A 22,819-nucleotide genomic window follows, 5' to 3' on the forward strand; every position below is an offset into this window, starting at 1 on the left:
TGTATTTCAATAAGAATGCATAAAAGTGCTATCTTTGTTCGGATCCGAGCAAAGAGATAGACACTTCAAAAATATTTCTACATCAGTTCTACTATATCTGTCATTACGTTTGTGATTCACTACTTGCGATTTAATAGATGCTTGATCCTGATCGATGTTATCGTAACACAAAGAATTTATTTCCCAATCTGGTTCTGTGCCATGTATGTCATTTGCTTTCTTTTAAAACACTGCTTTGAAAAATCGCTTTCCTAATCCCGTTATGGCAAATAGCCCCCAGATTACGTCAATTATGAGCGATGAGACCTTCGCTAGAGCGTTTCTAGCAGTCATTTCTGGGATCTGAGCCAGCGTTGTGTAATGTGGTCAGGACAGAGCGTCCACTAATGAGTGGCAGGTCAGCCTTGTTTATGGATTACGGTGGACATGAACCTGTTCAATCAATGCCACTTATTCCTTGGCTCATTTCCTCCGCCGCCATCACTTTGTGCTCCTCCAGGTGCCGGATGCTCTGATAGCAAACACACAGGAATCCTGCTGATGACAGTATGAATAGAAAGTCTGACATCTTTAAGTGAATGATAACAGTATTTTGATTTTATCTGTCTTTCTCTTTCTTTGCTGTTCAACAGTTTTATTATTGAAAGTTTTGAAAAAACATGGGTGAAGGAGTGAATGGGTTTTCAAATGACGCTACCCAAATTGACATACATTTTTGGGGGGATTTTGTTGAGTGGGCTATTGTTCTCTCCTCCCTCCCGTTGTCGCTCAACCTCACTATACTGTGTCCTTTTAACACTATCTATTTATTTTACCCAACCAGCTGAGGCAGAGGTTGCTGCTTGTAGGCTTTTTTTTTTTTTTAAAAAAGAGATGTTTAAAAAAAAGTCTTAATAATTGATCATTGAAATACACATTTTTTTTTAGGCAATTATTGAAATATTGGAAACATTCGCCCACGCTAAATTCAGAATGAAAGTGATTACAGATTAACTATGTCTCTATCTAGTGGATATAAACTCTCTACACACCCCTGTTTACATGCCAAGTTCCTGTGACTTAAAAAAAAAAGGTCAATCTAGATGATTTAAAAAAAAAAAAAACCTTTAAATCGCCATCCATTCATCCCATCCATTATCTGTACCGCTTCTCCTCACAAGGGTCACGGGGGGGGGGGTGCTGGAACCTAACCCAGCTGTGTTCGGGCAGTAGGCGGGGTACACCCTGGTTGCCAGCCAATTGCAGGGCACATAAAGACAAACAAACACTCGCGCTCGCACTCATACCTAGGGGCAATTTAGAGAGTCCAATCAACCTACCATGATTGTTTTTGGAATGTGGGAGGAAACCGGAGTACCCGGAGGAAACCCACGCAGCATGGGGAGAACATGCAAACTCCACACAGAAAGGCTGGAGCTGGAATCGATCCCACGACCTCTGCACTGTGAGGTCATTGCGCTAACCACTCCGCTTCGTGCTGCCCCCTTTACAACTCAATTTCTAAAAAAAAAAAAAAAAAAAAAAAAAAAAAAAAAAAAAAAAGAAAAAAAGGGAAAAGAATAAAAGGCTTTTCAATAGGAGAAGTAAAAACATACAACTGAGATGTGATTGCGCAGGTGTGCACACTCAGTGAGAACTAAACCAATCACATTCAAACTCCTCAGTCAGCGCACATCTAATTTAACCCAAATAAAGTTCAGATGTTTTAGTAGGCTTTTCCTGAAAAAAATATTTGCCTTGTAGTAGAAACCTATACATTTTATGCTTGTTACTCATTATTTCATGATAAATTTCAGAACGTTTCTTTAGACTTTTAGTCTTGACGATTCCCTGCGTGCAAATTCCACCAAAAATAATTTCTGAATAATTGCTGTTAAAGAATTTGGCTTCCTTTCTTTCTTAAAAAAAGTTATTACCCTTAAGAAAGAAATGACAATGTATGTCGTTTTTTTATAATTAAAGGGGCGTAGTCTATTTAAGACTGTATGCCTCCTCCAGCTATTCCTACTTTAATCTCTGTTTCTTCGGTTTTATCAGTTATGCAGTCGTATAACCGGAACGTTTCATTCTGAAACACCATCATTTATGATTTACAGAAAATTTCATCCCACTAAAAATGTGTGCATACTCTGGCTACAATAAGAGGCAATGACAACTTTAAAATGCAGAGCAAAAATTGATGTCTTAATTCCCATCCTATGTGTTATTATTGTTTTTATAAATCACATCACAATGAGCCTGATTATCCCTTTCGTGTATTCCATAAATACTTTTTTAAGTGCCTGAATTTACATGTTTGTATTTTTTCTTTCGAGAGCTCTCCTTTGCAGATTTCGGCCACAAGCACTTTGTATAAATTGTGAAAGCCTTATCAAAGAGGTGTGATTACTTGAGTGGTGTTTTTCGGGAAAATCATGGAACATGGACTTTCCCTGAGACTTGTGAATGTGATTTTAAGGACAACATGGGCAGCCCGTGGGCCTCTCCGAAAAATAGTTCACCACTATTGAGACAATGTTATTATCTTGGAATGTATTCTAATTAATCATTTGAAATTAATTATGAGAACATTATTAAAGGTAATTTGAGCAAATTTGAGATTTCAGCAGTGTGTATCAAAAAAGTAGCCCTTCGCATTAATCAGCACCCACAAAGTAGTAGTTTAAAAAAGATTGGCGACCACTGATATCAACCATGGCAACACTTTTGACATCATATGACGTTTTGATAGCACAATAGACCAGAAAACAAGTCCAAAATGAAAAGTAGCGTCTTATAGCATGGAACACGTCACAGTGATTTCATAAACTGGTAAACCATTTCCAACATGGCATCATACAGGGTATTCAATTGTTTTACATTTAATCAGCTGAAACATTTTCTCAGTGAATCAGATCGTGATTTTTGCACTATCAATGTTTATATACACTCTATAATAGAATGAAGGGAAATTAATTTTTAGTAGTGTGTTGCTTTAAGTCAATGGGAAAATCCATGTTGCCTTAAGCGTGCCTCTCACGTGTATGGGAGAATACGAGCCCCCGTGGTTACTTTTACTCCGTAATTTTAAAACATGCTCTGTACTATGCCGCTCTCGCAATGTGATTCTATATATGGTCACGACGTCTGTTTTATCAAGTCTTCACATACATGTATGACCACAGCCTATACATATACGAAACAACAAACCAGGATTGACTCTTTAAAGTGCTTGAGAAAATGCTGCAGTGAGACTGGGACCAGATCATTAATATACCGTATCCTTTGTGTCTTCTGGGTACAAACAAATCAATCCAATGGGCAGACTGGCTTGTACTTGGCTTGAAAAGCTTGTAAATTAGAAGAGAGTTTTCCAGCACTGTTGTAGCTCCACTATAGGTCAATATTAGACTTTCCTCTGACAGCAATAACACCATACAGTATGCTGTCAAAGAAAATTATGTGAAACTTAAGCATTGCATATATTCTTAAATACACCATCAGGGTTAAAATGAGAAACCTTGAGAAGGGGCCGCAGATGGGAGTATCCGCTTCCAGGATGACCAGGATGCAATGGATGCTGAGTGGGCAACATTTAACACATGATATGATAGTGTACCGCCTAAACTGGAGCGTATCCCAGCTGACTTTGGGGCGAGAGGAAGGATACACTCCGGATAGGTCACCAGTCAATCATGGCAAATGAAGTCATGTAAATTTTACAACACGCAAGATACTTACAGGCTGGGTCTTCTGTAAACAATGTACGCAGCTTGAAAGAAATAACCGGTTGACCATCTGTGTTGGGACGATTAACGGGCAAAAAATTGCTATTAAAATCTCATTTAGTCTCTTTGAAGTATGACTGAGTGCCATTGAGCCACAATGATTACGGCATTGTAAAACGAGCAACACCTTGTAAGCGACTTTCTCTTGCCGGTTTCTGTTGTCGTGTCGAGAGCAAAGACAACATTATACCAAGTCCAAATAACTTTCTGGTAACACAAAGCTATCACCTCCACCGCAATCCTTTTGCTCACCTCGGTCTCTGCTCAGCGAAAGGGGAAACAGAAGCCGTATTTAATCAAGTTGATAACGCACACAATATTACAGTCTTTGCAGAGATTTGATGAACCTTACTCAATAAATAAATAATATTTGCTCCCGTACCTTGATCTTTGAGGCTTTTATTTTTGTACTTTTCTTGTCGGTTGTGTTCACACAGTCAAACTCAACAGACACCGCCGCACAGTTTTCACATCTATTATTTTTGGATGTTGAGACAGAACTGTGTCAGCAATTGCCTTCCTCCCACTTACATGGTTCCATCTATTCTATTTGATATATTTTTTTTTCTTTTGCCAAAACAGTTGTGATGTTTTTGATCTCCATTGTTCTCTGACAGAAACATGTTTTCTTGACAGTATTTTTGCCTTGTCAAATAGTATATACCTGGCAGCTGTAAAATTTGGGAGGAATTCCATCAGTAATGATGCAGGTCTTTCCCATCAATGTCAATGAGCTCTGCATTAACGACAATGGCCACATTTTCTATTTCGTCGTTGCTCTTAACTCATTTTTACCTTTCAATCTCTTTTATTAATGGTCACTTTTTTTAATCTGATGCAAAACTGAAAATAGACATAATATTACATAAGTGGCATCCATTATCGCATCACGTCCGATAACAATAGCCACAAACTTGTTTTTTTTTCTGGCGGGGTGAGTGTGGGGTCCCAAAACGAGAGCCTGCTGTCCAATGAACAAGAATCTCCTTTAGTGTCATAATTTGTACGTCTTTGGGCCTGATTTATGACGACTCTGTGTTATGCAGTCGTGCTCATAAGTTTACATACCCTATGGGTGTGTAAACGTATGAGCACTCAATGTCCCTTGTCTCCCAAGAGATGTGTTCAAAGTTCTGCCAGAGATGAGAGTTGAAACTTTTAACAGTGGACTCAGCCAGACATTCCCAGCAGAGCCTCACAATACACCGTTCAGTCATTGCCCACATGAGCATTGAAGTTCCCGAGCGGAACGAGGGCACCTCCAGTGTGAGCGCTCAGCAGCACGCCCTCCAAGGACTCCAGGTCAGGTTCTGTGTTCAGCAAGCTTTCCTATGATGGCAACTTTTTGAAAATAGGATAAAGACTGACAACATCATGAAGGTTCTGGGGCCATCTCTCATTCTTTAAATCTCTGGGATGTATCACACGGATGTCTGTTGCACAGACCCTACTTGACGAAGAAGTCAGAAAGGCACAGCAAAGAAATGACTCATAAAATCAACATAATGACTGAGCGACTGAGTTAATTCATTTTACTACATACACAGTTTTGAGGTTAGGACCCTTCTTGTTGATTACAGAAGAGACAATTCTCCATCAAGCAATTGTTGTGGACAACACAATGCTTTGCTTCAGCTTTACAGAAAGAGACGCCTCCTTCAAATTACATATGTGAACATATTTACTAATGTCACTAAACAGCAATTTGATTGCTCAAGCCCTGGATTCAATATTTATTACAATGATTAAGATCATTGTCATAAAGGCAATACTGAGCAACCGCTCATTGTGTAGGTGATGGCATGTTGACGTGTTTAATTACCGTAACTATTGCCTGGGTCGTATTGATCACAAAACAAATCAAAGGAAGGCACACTTGTACCATGGTTGCTTTGCAGTAAATGTTCTTTAATGAAAGTTCTATAATTAGAAAGTTGTCTCTGAAACTTGTGAAAATGTAATTAATGGGCATTGGGTACCCAGAAATAATCCATCATCCTTATGATCACGAGTATCTCCGAACATTCTCACTTTTGATTGACAGAAGGGACGTTCAGGTACAGCTAAATCTAGGTCACACTTATGACGCATATACACACACATTCAATGTCAAAGAGACGTGGATGCCAGGTTTGTAGTCTTTTTCAAGCAGCCGGGGAGGCAGGACTTCAGTGAAGAGGTGATGGATTGATGCGCTCAGTCTTGGCAAGTGATAGCTCAGAGACAGTGTGTGTTACTCTTCCATCAGCCCTCATCTCTTTCCTCACCCTTCACTGTCAGGATGGCAGTCTGAGAGAATATCGATATGATATAAATGAGGAAGCAGTTACCTTCCGCTGTTTTCATTGCTTCCGCTTCTCGTCTGCTTTCGCCTCCCACCTCTCGGTAAACAAATGGCTCAGGCAGGAAGAGCAAACAGAAAGACTGGTATTGCAAAAATAATGATAATTTTCATGGAAAGGTTTATGAGTTAGTTATCTAACCCGCTTATCTTCACGAGGGTCGCGGGGGGCTGGAGCCTATTCCAGCTGTCATCGGACAGTAGGCGGGGTACACCCTGAACGGGTTGCCAGCCAATCGCAGGGCACACAAAGACCAACAACCATCCGCGCTCACACTCATACCTAGGGGCAATTTAGAGTGTCCAATCAACCTGCCATGCATGTTTTTGGAATGTGGGAGGAAACCGGAGTAGTAGTAACCCACACAGGCATGGGGAAAACATGCAAACTCCACACAGGAAGGCCAGTGTCGGAATCGAACCCTGCGCCTCTGTACTGTGAGGCCATCGTGCCACCACAGTACATTGTGCGATTATTTGACTTCCACAGCCAATTTACACAGTGCACAAAAAGCTCGACAACAATGTCAGCATCACATCAGCGTGCTAACACATGGGAGCTGCCCAGGTGGCCGGTCGGCAAATAACTAAAATAGCCAGTCGGGGGTCGCCATGGCAATGACAGCAATTCTGATCCTCTCTTTCCAAGGGAGCTGAAATAAATTATTACCTCTTACTGTTGTTAAAAAAAGAAAAAATAGTGCTTTGAAACTTGAGTCAACACGAGAGTTGTCATATTTTATGTCATTTGGAGCCTAAACAGTTTTTTGAGTTTTTAATATTTAATACTTTTTGTACAGCTTGTTGCTCGTGCTCTGTGTTGTTGCCCCATTTGTATGTTTTGTTGAATAGTAATTCTGAAAACAAACAAACATTTATTCCCTGAGCATTGCAAAAAATAAAATAATAATTAGAGGGCCAAGTGTTATAAAATGTTTTTTTTAAATAACTTTACCTGATTAAAGTGTTAATAATTTCATGAATTATAATTGTTTTAAGACTATCTACAACATGTCCGTTTAGTCTTCAGATGCGGAAAAAACACTTAGTACTCAATACAAAAAAAAAAACAAAGAATGCTAAACATTGACAATGTTATATTTTATTTCAAACGTCATTTGAAGTAAATCCATTTCACATATGCATCTAATGGCTCCCTCGAGCTGTTCAAGTGCCACTATTTAACCTCAATTTATATAACAGCACACAGGAGCTTCCTTGGTGTGGATCTTTGAGTTGAAATAAAAGGTGGCTGTGCAGTAAAATCAATTTTCCCCCCAAAAATGACACAGACGGGGGACTTCAGTCAGATGCTGTGGAAGTTGCTTTGGAATGTTTTCACAGCACAGTCTCCAGCGGCCAGTGGACACACCTCTCAATGTCCACTTCAGGAAATCAGGCCTCTTGTTTCCAAAAATAGCTTTTTTTTTTTTTTTTAAATCCAAAATGCGGTGATGGAAAATTACATTTGGCTGCATTCCTGTCCCCTGCCAGGGGCGAATGCAGTGGTTTCAATCCATGTGAGAGGACTGAAACACATGTGTTGACTGAATGATAACAATTGTTTCAAATGCACGTTGACTCCGCTTATATTCTACAATCTGAATTATTTCCCATTTGGTACAGAAAATAATTACCGTGGTCAATTTCATAGCCGGAGCATACGTGCTAATTTCATTGTTGACCTTCATGCTGAAAGCTCTGTTCGCACATACACGCAATGTCAAGCTTGTCTTTGCTCCAATAGCTGTGTGCTTGTTTGTGTTTTGACCTAACTGATATTACATGTTGCATTGTTAGCAATTAATGAGTTGTTTTCCTCTAGACTGGTTGCAACAAAGTTGTCATTTTCGGTAGCATCAATATTCCGCGTGGGTTTCTACTATGCGCTTCCAGATGAAGATGGCTGCATTCCAATTAACTGCATTACAATTAATAACCAGTCAATGTTTTTTGTAAAGACCCCCAGCGCTGCGTTGGAGGTTTATTAAATCCAGTACAATTTTTTATATAATTGCAGATTTGGCTTACAATCAAGCGTTGACCTTTTCGTGTGCAGATCTGTGTCAACATATGATAACAAACCTGGAGCAATGCTTGATCTCTTCACAGCTTTGACTGTGCTCAACAAACATTGGCATAACTAACTCCCCTCTCTCTCTCTCTCTCTCTCTTTTTATCTCACACTCTTGCTCTCTTACTCTGTAAACTTCATCATTGTGTACATAGTTACATATTTTCAGACTTCTTTTAGGTTACATGTCAATAACTCATTCATTTTGGATTGGATGGTCGAGGATGCAGAGGCGGAACTTTTGCCTCGTAAAGCAACAGCTTTCTGTCTTAAACCAGTAAACTAGTTTGAAGTTTGCTTTGCTCTCAATATGCACCCCAAAACAAGCACAATATAGATCCATCCACTCATCAAATTGTTCATAAATGTGGTTGCTCAAGAACCCAAGGTTCCACTGTACATAAATCCTTGATGAGTTGTCATTTAATTAGGTTACTGATAAGCAACATATGCCCCCAGATAGGCAGGGCGAGAAAACGTATATTATAAAAGGATCAAAGAGACACATCAAAGGCAGGCCAAAAAGTCTGGGGGCTCATGTCCCAATTGCCCCCCTCGTTCGCCACCTCTTTTTCTATTGTCTACTCTTGCTATCCTCACTTACTGTTGCTTATCAAAGCTCGAAGGCTAATAACAATCCATAAAAGACAACATCCAAACAAACAACCCGTTAAAAAAAGTTAATAGCTTCACGTTGTGCACTCCTGTTGCTGACATTTTGTCCCTGATAGAATTGTAACCCTGCGTCAGAGGTGAGACGAGTGCACTCAAACTGAAAAGGTTCAGATGTTAAAAGATTTCCCACAGTGCATGTGCCCCTATTAACATCTCTGCGTCAGCCAGTGCATCAGCACCTGGCACCTGCTGATAGGCAGAGGTAGAGACATATCTGAGAAGAAGGGAAAATGGCTGGACATTAAATAAGACAGATGGGTGTTGTCTATGGCAGCAGATGTTGCTATACTTGAGAATGAACTACGTACTATGCGAATAAGAATATGCTGAACCCTGTTTTGGCAAAATGCACTCAAATATAATTCTCCAAAACCTTTATTAAAGGGAAATTAACAAGAGGATTGTTTTTTTTTTCTTTTTCTTTTTCCACAAATGTATCTGTGTAGAGGCGGCACGGTGGACGACTGGTTAGCACGATGGCCTCACGGAGCAGAGGTCGTGGGTTTGATTCCAGCTCCAGCCTTCCTGTGTGGAGTTGGCATGTTCTCCCTGTGCCTGCTTGGGTTTTCTTCGGGCACACCGGTTTACTCCCACATTCCAAAAACATGCATGGCAGGTTGATTGGACACTCTAAAATTGGCCCAAGGTGTGATTGTGAATGGTTGTTCGTCTTTATGTGCCCTGCGATTGGCTGGCAACCAGTTAAGGGTGTACTCCGCCTACTGCCCAAAGATTGCTGGGATAGTAAATCTTTCTAAGCACACTGTGCAATATTTCCAAATCCAATCAGGGCCAGACCATCAAAAAAACAAACAAACAAAACAGTTGGCCAATACCCCACATATACGTACTGAAATGTGAATATTCAGGGGTCGACTGTTGTTACAAGCTGTGATATCACCAATCACATGTCTTAGTTGCACTTAAACTGGGTCTTACAATGCCCTACACTACAACGTGAGTAGGCCTAATATGTGTACATATATATATATATATATATATATATATATATATATATATATATATATATATATATATATATATGTATATATATATATATATATATATATATATATATATATGTATATATATATATATATATATGTATATATATATGTATATATATATACATATATATATGAATATACACATATATATATATATATATATATATATATATACACATATATATATATATATATATATACACATATATATATATATATATATATATATTTAATTTTTTTTTTAATTATTTTTTTTTGGGGGGGGTGTTTGGTATGATATACAAGACAAATACAGTGCCACCATTATAGCGAGTGAGTTGAAATTCATGAAAAAAAATGGACAAAATGAGATAAAAATGTTGTCTGCAATATTCATGTTCAGCAGTTTTGTGCTGTCCTTGCATCGTAATTTTTTTTCTATTCTTGTATTTTTTTTCTTTTTTTTTTTTTCTTTTTGAATTGTTGGCCCCCTGTGGCATTTAAGTTATCCGGCCATGTTCTTCAAAACAATATCATAAACTTTAATGTGAAGTTCTTAAAATGTGGATGATGATGATTTGTGATGTGGTTGAGTAATTTCTTAAATGCAGAAAATAATATCCAATATCAGCTGTCTACACAATTCCAAAGCCTTTTTCTTCCTCCTTATCATACAAGCCCGTCTGTTTGTGTGGACTAATGATGATGGTCTCTAATGTTCTTTTGGAAGAAGCAATTAGCTGCTGCTCTCTCCAGACGCAGACTCCACACACAAAGTAGAGCATATGAGCATATGCAGGAGAGTTTTTTTTTTCCTCGCTCTGCTTTTAGATGAGCCATTACCTGGCAATATTGAGCTGTCTGGGGTTTAGGAGGGAACAAGTAGTGCTTCAAACTGCCTGAAATAATTGCCTGAAATTCAGTTTTATGACAGTATAGCATGGGTGTGTTCCGTATGAGGGGGAAAAAAGCCATCCCCCAAAAGCAAGTGAGCGGATGGTATAGAAACATCAACCAGCCCCAAACATAAAATGTTGAAAAGACTAAAGAAACATGACATGTACATCATATAATTTTCTTCCTGACATACACTGCAGATTCTTTTAGAAACAGCTTTCGTCAGCATCAGAGGAAATGTGATTGCGAAGATTCAGACAGATTCTGCAGTTCACCCTCCACTGCCTCATCCCGCAGCCGAAATTACCCCCACTCATCATTTATTATTAATCACTGAATTACTCCGGAGCATTCACCAAACAATGTGGGTTCAAGGAGAACAAATCGTGACGGAATCTTTAATTGTCTGCTTGGCATGTGCGGTATCACACACAGATAAGAGCAAATATTACTTGCGGATTCTGTTATTAATATTGACCACAACTCGCAATTGTTGTGTTGTGATATTCTACAGAAACTAAATGATCTTTTGTGGAAATATTGACTGGATATTCTCGTCCTTGAGTTCTACTAAATCATATTTAATGTTGTCATTTACCCGAGTAATGCTTTATTTCAGATAGAATACTTCACTGTCACGCCACTTGTCTTGTGTGCTTATTGACCTTTTAAGTTATTCACTTGCCAACCTGAATCATATTGCACCATGTTAACTACACACATCGAAACGTCCATCAAACTCACCGTGTCAGTGAGCTGTCCATTCAGGGGCATCGCCAAGGCTTGTGCTGACGTAAAGAGAGAAATGCTTCCCATTTTGATGTTTGTACCCGAGACCCAATGTGCTCAGAGTTGATTTGTCCTTGATGTAAACTCACCCTGCAGAAGAAAACACTTTTCTCATCGCAAAACATGCAGTATGCTGTCAGACTTGGGAAGGCTGTTTTTCTATCTGTGAGTACTCCAATATGGGAGCTTTGAGCCCTCCTTTGGACATAACATTGTTCAGGTTGGGCGAGTCTGCCACCCTGGAGCCTATCCTCATTTTTTTTTTTGCCAGTGCAGACTGCACATGCACAACGATAGAAATGTAACTGACATCAGAAATCAGAGCCCTGTCTATGTGTGAAAAACAAGTAATTGAACATCATAACAGTACCAAAATATTTTGTCTGCTAATTTTATTTCATAGGGAGTCCTGGCCAAGACTGACAGCAGATAATTGCACAACAGACATGAGACAAAAAAAAAAAAACTACAATCAGCTATACTACAATTGGCACCCTCCACACATTAACGCATAAGACATAAAGGCATAAAATAAACAAAAAAACAGGTAGAAATTAATAAATAAAAAACAAGGCATCAAGTTAAAACAGTTACATTGTTCCGTCGTGGTTGATTTTAATGTATTTGTAAAAGTACTGAGTGGTGCGAGTGATTCCAGATTTAATGTGGCTTGAAGTTCGTTCCAAACAATTATGATGAAAAAGTTCTGCTCCTGTCAAATGTATTGTTAATACCATTATTTTTTTTGATGACTTTGTTCTGTAAACTCGATTATGGTAAGGAAGGAACAGTTTCATTGGTCCACTGTGACGTGTTTGCTAATTTCATTTGTCAGATGTGATGAGACAACAAGTAAATCTATTAATAGCGTGACGTTTGTCAGTAGAAATTTATAAATGAACCGTGTCACGTTAAAAACCACATGGTTCAAGCGTTGGAAAAAATAATAATAATAATAATAATAATAATATTGCCTTTATTAGTCCCACAATGGGGAAATTCGAGATTCAAACCCAGGCCTCCTGGGGAGACTGGGTCCTGAACGCGGCGCCTTAGACCAGGAAGAGTTTAGAGTCCAGAAAATCCCATAGTTGAGTATTTGTTGTTGAATAAATACTAATGTTTAAACTTGATGAATAACCATTATCTTAATTGTTTTTTTTCCATAAGCATATAGTCCTAATAGATAAATAGATAGATAAAAAAAATATTGAACCTGTTGGGGAAATTGAGGACCTCACTACATTAAAGCTGTCGTACATATTTCTAATTGGGTATGATTCTTGACTCATATTAGAAATTTACCTCCTCCCCGAGAACTACATTAAAAAAAAAAATTGCATTGCCATAACATTGCCATATGTCAAGACAAAATAGTGTTGTAGTACACATGAGTCATTAATGTATGATAACAAGCTTGACTCAAGTAACCCTTTACCCAAAAAAATCTGGTCCAGTTTGACAATGAATAAAATTGCTCACAGAATTTTATTGGGGGAGCCAATTGAAATTGACCTCGGACCCCAAATGTTTTGGAAACAGTTTTAAGAAATGCTCGGCAAGTTTTCTGTGCTGTTACTTGTCAGTTGTAGATGCAAATACTGATTTTTGCGTCACAAACATTCTCTTGCACACAGATTACGCACATATCTTTTGAAATATTTGAACAAAAATCAACTCACTGCGCAATATATATTTACTCATTTTGGATATATTTTATCTCACATTAGGGGGTAAAAAGTGGTTTTCTTTTTCCCATCGTGGTGAGGAGCTCTGCACAAGATGCAAATCATATGATGATAATTCAAGGGCGAAGTTAATAATAATAATATTCCCTTTATTAGTCCCACAATGGGGAAATTCGAGATTCGAACCCAGGCCTCCTGGGGAGACTGGGTCCTGAACGCGGCGCCTTAGACCACTCGGCCATCCTGGCAGCCATTGATCCAGTGTTTGGGTAAGCTTTGTTTCAAGTCTTCAACGACAGATGAGCCCGTGCTCTGTATGGCCGAATCATTTGTCCATTGGTATGAAGTTCATGTGATGTTTATCTTTCTGAAACATTGCAAGACCACAGTGTGAAAACAATGGTCAGGCTGCTCAGCAGTTTTTTGAAGCAAGAGTTGCCCTATTATTAAGAATCATTTATTGGACCGAAGAAATGAAAAATACACATATAGCATATTTGTATGTGTTACACTGGATTGCTTCAGGAAAGATTTATCAGTCGAAAAGCGTTAGTTGGTGTTTGTATTTTGTCAGCAAAACTTTGGAGATGCTGCAACAAAATGAAATTGTACATGGGATAGAAAACTTGCCCCAACAGCAAAACTGTTTTATTTTTGTAATTAGCTTGTACTCAGAGACGATGTTGCAAATCATCAGTGAGGCTTGTTTGACTGTAATTATTTGGAAGTCCCGTACTTAGCATATGAAAGAATTCAACTGCATTTGGAAGGTTGCTGTCACCTGGATTTGCACAACTAATACAATTAATTTATGCTTTACATCAGATTGTGAATTATGATATTTACTTCAAGATGACTATTCAATCCGAAAGCAACCTTCAAAGCCTATTCTTCTGCTTTCGACCGCACCTCACCATTTCTATAGTATTGGGAACAGGCAACGACACGTGCTTAAGTGGAAAGCCGATGGCCGTCTCTTTGTCAAGTATCGACAACATTGGGTTCTGATCAACGAATGGACTGTTTTGAGCAGATGATAAACAATCAAGGTATATTTTCATTGAACAAAGTCGGATTGATGGGTACGTATCAAAATCTTTGAGATTAAACCAGCACTTGTCATATAGTGAGGCCTACCTGGGGAGCGTGCCGCGATGTCAGGGGTGCAAGTGTCTAATTGTACATCCACAACAGTGGGTAGCAGTGGCGTTGCCATCTTCAGAGTGTGCGCAGGGAGTTTAATGTAAATACAGTTATTCAGCAGTTATTTTAAATGTTAATAAGGAGGGGTTGCCGCAAGGTATATTCTTCTTCCTAGGGGGAGTATAACAGAAAATAATTGAGAAGCAGTGCATGAAACTATGACTGATTTTTTTTACTTTGTGATATTTTACTTTGCCACATATTATTATTGACAAGTGGAACCTAAGCAACTCAAATATTGCTTTGAGCTCCAATCACACAAGTTGGGATTTTGTCCGGTTCAACACATAAAATCATAAATTCACGCATAACCAATAATTGATCCCTGGCCAAGCAAATGTCGATGACAACAATGTTTCTGGTGCTTAATATATTTTTAGGAAAAATGTTAAGAGATAAAAGTAAACTTTTCTAAATGAAATCGACTCTTATTTTTTTTGTCTTGCACATCAGGTTTTCGTGGTAATAATAACATGATAACAATGACATAGTATTGAATCTAGTAATATATTTAGTAATATTTATTAATTAAAGGTTAGTTTCAGCAACATGTGGAATTTTTATCTGCAACATCATCGCTTTAAGTTACAGCACATGGCAAACTCCATATTGCCCAAACTTTTTAAGGTCAAAACCTAATAAAAAAAAAGTAAAGACAGGCCACATAAAGTCATTTGATGACAATTTGCTGTTGTGGAGTTTAATAGTAATTTGTGATGTATTGTATTGTTGTTGTTTTTTTCAGTGATATGCTTCTCTACAACATTTTTTCATTCTCTCTGGAAAATAAAATACCTTACAACTTTGTTGAAAAAGTAGACTGGCCGACGCCCCATTCTGTACTTCTGCTGAGTCAAAAAGAATCCCTTATGAGAACTCATTTTCAAAAATGTGACCTTTATAATTATTCTTGCTACACGAAACAATCAAATTATCAGCAACAATTTCCAATTCGTACTTACGAGCTAATTAAAAAAAGTGCATTATTATCATTGCAAGTATGATTTTACTTTGTTTCCTCTTTTTTACTACATACAGTAGCTCCTGTGTTATTTTGTGGCTGGTGAGCATACTGCGCTGGGATGAACCAATTAAGAGTGCATGTGTCTCTGAATCATAGAAGAGTTATTTCTTGATAACGTGGAGTCAGCAAGTTGGCTGCATACTTAATTCCAATGTCATTCTATTTTAGTCACAGATCTCCCCTGAGAGACGGAACAATCAAGACCAATCTATCAGAGCCTCGCCTTTCCTTGTTCTACTTGTGGTGTGACGGCGCTCACCGACATCAAAGGTACTGCCGCCTCTCCCTTCATACCTCCGGCCTCTGTTAATCACTTTGTTCAGCTCATCATCGCAGCAATTATATTTCCTGACAGTGTTTTTGGTTTAAACATCCAACACTTGCGTTTCCCTTTTAAGCCTCCTCTGGGGACTGTCTCACTTTGCTAGTTAACTGCTTGTTGATTGTTGTTTCAATAAGTTTGCTTTTTTTCCCCCTCCAAGAAATACGGCCTCATTTGAATATTTCACACAATTAAAATATGGTAAATATCAGTTGAAACATGTTGTGGTTGTATTTATTTAGAATTAGATATGCTTTTCAATATGCTCCACCTGTCGAACAACTCAGACTCAAGTCCGATTCGTGAAGAGACTCTTTGTAATTGTAATTAGCATGCAAAGAATGTTGCTGTTTTCATGACTGGATACATAGACCCCAAACAACGTAGTAAAGATACATTTTCTGTAATTGCAAACTATTTTGATAGTCATGAGTTATATTCATAATGATGATAATGAAAACTCTAGGAATTTGTGTTTGACCAAAGAGCAATAATTCCTATTTAGCATCAGTAGATTCAAGGATTTTGAAGCTGTGCTTGTCCTGCGCAAACGTCGTAATGAATGCATTTTCACAATTTTTTATAGTGAAAAGTAGAAGCTCTTCTAAGAGAGTATATTAGGCTGTCGCTGCATGACAGACCTGTCATTCTCATGGATGAGCAATTGCACCTTTTGAAAAACTCTTACAATGTGTTGCATCAACTGTATTTAACACTAAAGCCTGAATTGTCTTTGTGAGACTATGGATGTGTGAACTGTACAACAAGAATCATTTGAGGTTTTTGAGACACCGCTGTAATGTTTGTTCTTTGGTTTTTCCAATTATAATATAGCAGGGCACAGCCAACTAAGTTGAATGAATAGAATATAGAATTTATGTCCCTGTGGAATAGTCTTCATTTGGCCCAGCTACAAATACAACAATCAGGCACGGGCCCTTCAATTCATAAATCACAAGTCATAAGTCGCCGGTTTGCTGGCTTGAAGACTTTAAGAAATTTTAAGTATAGGTTAAGTTACCTTAGCAATTGAACAAGCTATACCTTCCAAATATTTCAAAGACTTTTATGGAGATTGATGACTCAAACGAAGCAAGGGAGTGAACCTTGCGTCACGGTTCAGTTAAAACAAGCTTGTCTGTTATTTATTAATTTATTTATTTTTTTGATACCTCAATTTATTTGATCAAGTGTAAATGTTATTGTCTAAGACAATGTGGACCAAACAGACCAAGGCTGCTTTATTGATTTATTTTTATGTAATAATGCGCAGGAAAATACACTCAGGTACTGCCGTACAACAATTGAAGATGCTCAGACTGAACAAAAGAATTTAACAAAATGAACCCTGAGCGACTGTTATGCCATTTTCAGTCACCAGAATGTGACAAAATGGCCGCCCCTTGAAGATGGCTCAAAAATGGGTGAATTTTACGTCTTAACTCATATTCAACAAACACAATATCACCACTACACATTATCACTGGTAGGGCAGCTTGAACATATTCTTATTACAAATTTTGGGGGGCTGACTTACCCTTTAATGGCCGTCTAAACATATAATACAGTGTAATAAACGGAAGTGGGTAGAGCAGGTAGAAATTGTGCTCAAGTAAGAGTATTGTTACTTTAGAACTATTCTCTTATTTATCTAATTTATATACTTAACTGAATTATTGTTGTATTGCACTGGAGAGGGGAGCGCTCAAATCTTGTTGCACACTTGAGTACAATGACAATAAAGGGATTTCTGATTCTGATTCTAAAAAGTTGACCTCCAAATAATTACTTGAGTAAACGTAATTAAGTATTCAGTGGAAAAAAATACTCCAGTAATTTCAGCAATTGTCCAACAATGACACTGTAGCTAAAATAACAAAAAACAACAATGTAATTTGTTATTTTCATAGGGGGTTCATCAAAGAAGTGCTTCTGTGAGATTCTGTTTGAGTCAATGTACCCCATCAACTTGCTGGGCTGGATCCTCTGTTGACAGAATTTTATTTTCTGTCAACAGAGGATCAATAAGGCTACAGGGAATTTACGCTTCAAAAAAGAATCAGCAGCACACTAGGCTAGTAGCAATGTCTGAAGAAAGAAATATTTGTGGCTGCTTGGCCCTGTTTGATTGGAGAAATGGAGTCAAACATCACTAGTGGTGACGTCGAACATAACTTGATGAAAGGTGCTGCCTCCGTAGAAAATGAACATTTGTCGCTGACAATGTAGCCTGCTATGGGAAATTTATTTCATACTGCTTCCACCATTGAGGTGAATCGGCATGTTCATAAATGACTGCTTGGATTTTGGCTATGTTCAGTGTGTTTGACTCCATGATTGCCTTGCACCGAGCTCCTTTCTTAACCAAAGCAAAATAATGCCAAAATGATCGCTCGCAGGTTTTTTAGCCTCCCTCCCACCATCTTCCGAGTTGCGTACAATATAACAGCGTTTGCCGCTGATTGTTTTTGTTTCAACCATTACATAATTTGGTTATGTTCCTCACTTGGTTTGCAACAGCCATTTCACATTTGTAGTGGATCGTGTTTTTGTGTGCATTGTCTGATGCTGCCAAAACAAACCAATTCCAAATTGCTGATGAAACTGTGCATCATTTGTAATGTAGCTCTTCTGTTTTTGGTACCATGTTGCCTATGTAAACATTTTAAACTATGAAATCCACTAAGAAAAAGAGAAATTGGAGGAGGGGTGGGGGGTGCGGGTTACTGAAAAAGAAATAAAAAAATATAATTATTATTCAATATAACCTCCCACATGTAGGTCTGTATTTTTCTCCTAGAATTGATCATGTAAGTATGTAATATATTCATAGCATTTTGGAATATGACTCAGACTTTCTGTGTGAATTTACCATTTTGTAATGTCTATTGACTTTCTGATTGTCAGCTGAAATCGGCGATAAACACGGCTCACCCGTGTATTTGAGTTGTCATGGCACCTAGAAAGGCGGAATATTCGTCGGTCGACTTCAACTCATGGACGTGCTGTTGTGTTTGGCTAAAAAGGGATCATCCAGCCAGGATGGTCCATTTCAAGTACTAGCCCAAAGTATGTATTATTTTATCATGAAAATTACGTTAGCTTGTATTTTCTATTTAATCTATTTATTTTGGAGAAATCAGTGAAAAAAATAACAATTTGAAAATCGCCCCCTAAAAATAAGCCGCGCCTACCTCTCCTTTCTTCATGTCTTGATGGGAATCATATCAGCATCACAATTTGTCCTTTCAAAATCATCGTAAATATGCTAATGATGTCAAAGTAACGGGAACAACTGGCCCCAAAATGTATGTGAACATCTCTTCTTGGACCTACTTCAACCTCTGAAAACATCACAAAACGATTCACATTCCCATGGCTGGCTTAAAAGTAAATGAGGAAAGCAGCTAACTTGCAATTTCAATCACGTCTTCTCAGTTTTCTTTAATAAGTCACCAAGATACGCCAACACAATGCCTTGTGAGAGGGTTTTCGTACAGTTAATTGTTGGTAGGGCCATCCATCTATTTTCCAAGCCGCTTATCCTCATGAGGGTCACGGGCGTGCTGGAGCCTTACCCAGCTGTCATTGGGTACACCCCAAATTGGTTGCCAGCCAATCGCATGTTGGTAGGTTGATATATATTACATTATTTCATGATTAAGCGCTAGCGTGGCTTACTTTTTTTCACCAAGGCCCCTCGGGACTACGCCTACACAATTCATCTGAAAATGTCAAGTGCAGGGCAGCCACACTTGACTGTGGAATCTGCCTCCTCCGTGGAGCTTTAGTGCTTGGAATTTTTCAAAGACTGTCCATCCATCCGTCCATTTTCAATTCATATGCTCTGTAGGGTCGTGCGCTGGCATGCGGGACTTTTCAAAGTCCAACTTTTTTCACCAAGGCACAACAAACAGGCTTGTTGTGAAGCTTCACCCGAAATTGATGTCCACTTGCACCGTAATGCTGACGGCTGCAAACAGCGGTGACTGCATAGAGCCGCATGCCTTGATGGTTCTTGATGTTTTAATACTGATCTCATTTTAACATGCATACCTATTATTTAAATGTCATTGTTCAGCTCGTCCAAGTGTCCCCACACCTAATTTTGATGAACAGTTTTGACTTGAAAGTCTTTTTACTTGATACATGAAGACTTAAAGACAAGCAGAATTCCATTTAAGAAATTCCTGATGGTGATGACAGAGAATCTAATCAAGTCGTTTTTTTGCACGCACAGAGTACAAATTACTGTAAAGCTAAATTTTTCTCCTAGTGGTGACTCCATCATTTGCATTTCCTCTTGTAACTGTGGCTGTGAGTATTTTTAACTATTCTATACTGTAGATGTGATTTATTCTTCAGTAAAAATATAGAACTGCAGCAAATCCACTGCATTCCATACTAATTAAATGTATTTATGCCCTGAGACCGCTTTCACTTCCTTTTGTATTGGAAATAATCTGTTCCTTTTCCCCCTCCTTTGATTAGTATACACACAAACTGACCACAAATGATATGCACACTTTCTGTGTCACACTTTTATAAGTTCCGTCAATTTTAAGTTAAATCTAAAGAAGAGTGAGTATGATTTAGGAACGAGTTAATTGTGTACACATTTGATATATTTCTGTTCCTTGGCCATTAGTGAACATTTTCTAATGTAAACCTAAAACAAACAAACACATGTAGAAAAATAAGACAATGACATTATAGAAACAGACTTTTTAATTTTTCAATCACTTGTCCTTGTGGGTGTTGAGGTGTTTAAGTAAGCGCAATATGTTGCTGTTTGATAGATAAGATGTGAGGCGTAACTGACATGCTGACATAATATTCCCTTTGTGATATTCGATGCAATGGCTTATTGACCCTCTTTTCCTTGTCATGGTACAAATTGCCACAGTTCCTCGAGTATTTGCAATCAAAATTAGCTCTGGTACTTTATTACTGGTTGCTAAAATAACCATTTCTACTCTGAGGAAAGGATGCAAAGTAAACCGCAATTTGCTCACCTGAATGTGCAGTGTTTTTTTCCCCTCTTGTCATGATTTGCTTTGGAGGAAGAAAGAAACAAGATAAAAAAAAAAAGAAAAAAAAAAGAAGCGAGCAAGAAACATCAAAGCGGGACTTGGCACTTTAAAGGGAAATGGACTGTGTGCTTACCGTGACTTATAGTGAGGAATGAATCCTGTTTATGCATAGAATCACATACACCTAAGCACCCCCCTTTGCGCCCTCCACCCCAACAGACCCTCTCCAACCCCCAAAAAGAAAACATTCCTGGTTGAGATTGCAATGGCTTTAACTGCATTCATAAACTAAACTGAACTTTGAATATCCTCAAATTTATGTCTGTTGCAGTGGTTTTCATACAACGTACATGCTGAATTTCTGAGGCATGGGATTGGAATCAGGATAGTATGTTCTGACTGTGCTTCACGGTGTTCTAATCCGGCTTCCTCCCACATTCCAAAAAATGTCTCGATGGATTTACCCAAACCTCCACTCAGTTCATGTTCTCGCAGAAAACGTAAATATTTCAACATGTATATGCAGCAACTTGGTGAGAGACATCTATTAATCAATCACTTAGCAATCAAGGATTAGTTCGACCCCATATTTACCTTGAATCTCAATTTTCTCAATCTCATTAAACACCTTAAAGGAGAAAACAAACTCCAAAAATGATTTGCAATAATATGTCATGTGCCTTCACTTGTCTCGACATGGCATTCTGATTAATATTGCGTTTGATATTGCAAAATGAGTTCATGGGGCCAGCCATTTTCTCACTTCTGTCGATTGAAAATGACATCACAGTTGCTCAGGGCTCAGGCAAAGGCCAATCTCAGATCACCTGTTTTCTGAAGCTGAGCCATGATTGGTCATTATATGAGCCCTTAGCAACTATGATGTCATTTTCAGTTGACAGCAAGTAGCAAAATGGCCGCCACCTGAGAAGGACAAAACCAGGTGGAATTTACTGCTTAACTCATATTCCACAATTGCAATATGAATCCGAATGCTGTGAAGGCGCATAGAACATATAATTGCAAAAAAGGTTTGAGGGTTGACTTCCCCTTTAAGGAGGAACTAGAAAATAGAGCTGGGCCACCTAGGTATTTTCAATCAGCCATGCAAAATAGTGATTCTGAAAGGCAACGGAAGGTTTTCTATCAATTCTGCTGTGGTGCGCTTGTCTAAATGAAGCACAGTATGTCGTCGCTGTTTGCCAAACACCAAATGTCTCTGTTTCAAGAGCTTTTGTGTGTATGTTTAAAAAAGAAAAAAATTGTGTTGTTGCAGTTTACATCTGATTCAATATCTGATTTAACATCTGTTTCTCTCTTTTGTCCCCCCCTTTCTTGTTCCTTTCCTTCTTTCACAGCTCTCCTAACTGTGCTCATCCCCCAGTTTTTCTTAGAGTTGGGCATGACTGTTGCCTAACCGCTATCCTCCTGCGTATCTACTAGGTATTTCCAAAGCCATTTATCGCAACCTCGATATCATGCCGCCATCGGTTAAAGATATCAGTGTTTATGTGTGTGACAGTGACATGGACTCAGGCTTGCAACTGAGCAAATCATGAGCTTATGATAGTATGTGTGATATGAAGCAGCAAACATTTGTGTCTGAATAGCTGTGGGAAGCCTGCATGTGTTGGATTTGTGCCTGCAGCATTGCTCGCATGTCAGAATGCATTACAGCGCTGTGCATGGCCATAAGGAATGACCGCGTCATTCCTCCATTCCAGCTACGATTGCTCATTTGCAGGAATGAATGAATTCCTCTTCATCATTAGATGTCCATGAAAAAAAAAAGGTCACATTGACTCTGGACAATGACCACAGAAAATCTTTGTCTATATTTTGGCAAGAGTTGCCGTTCACATATGCAGCACAAGGCTGGAGCTGCTTCAGATATACTCAAACCTCCAAATAATAATGAAGTTGTGAAAGATCTGACAATCTGTACAGCGTGTCTAAATATGGTCATATTGTCATTTAAATGACAAACAACAGATTATCCTGCTCCTAGTTTTATTTTTTA

At 38.4% G+C, this 22,819-nt stretch overlaps 1 protein-coding gene across 12 annotated transcripts in view; it reads left to right on the forward strand.

Annotated features, from left to right (window-relative positions):
- arvcfb (ARVCF delta catenin family member b) overlaps positions 1-22,819 on the forward strand; it is a 181,385-nt gene that overhangs the window by 49,295 nt on the left and 109,271 nt on the right. For 10 of the 12 annotated variants that reach the window (XM_088300854.1, XM_088300916.1, XM_088300899.1 and 7 more), the window contains 2 exons: positions 15,613-15,714; positions 22,158-22,242. The gene's annotated coding sequence lies outside the window, so the exon portion shown is untranslated. The remainder of the gene's footprint in view (positions 1-15,612; positions 15,715-22,157; positions 22,243-22,819) is intronic. The other 2 variants (XM_088300957.1, XM_088300950.1) reach the window with 1 other exon arrangement.

Source organism: Idiotropiscis lumnitzeri, chromosome 1 (assembly GCF_059441095.1).
Source record: "Idiotropiscis lumnitzeri isolate Australia: NSW breed Sydney's pygmy pipehorse chromosome 1, RoL_Ilum_1.0, whole genome shotgun sequence".
Taxonomy (NCBI): domain Eukaryota; kingdom Metazoa; phylum Chordata; class Actinopteri; order Syngnathiformes; family Syngnathidae; genus Idiotropiscis; species Idiotropiscis lumnitzeri.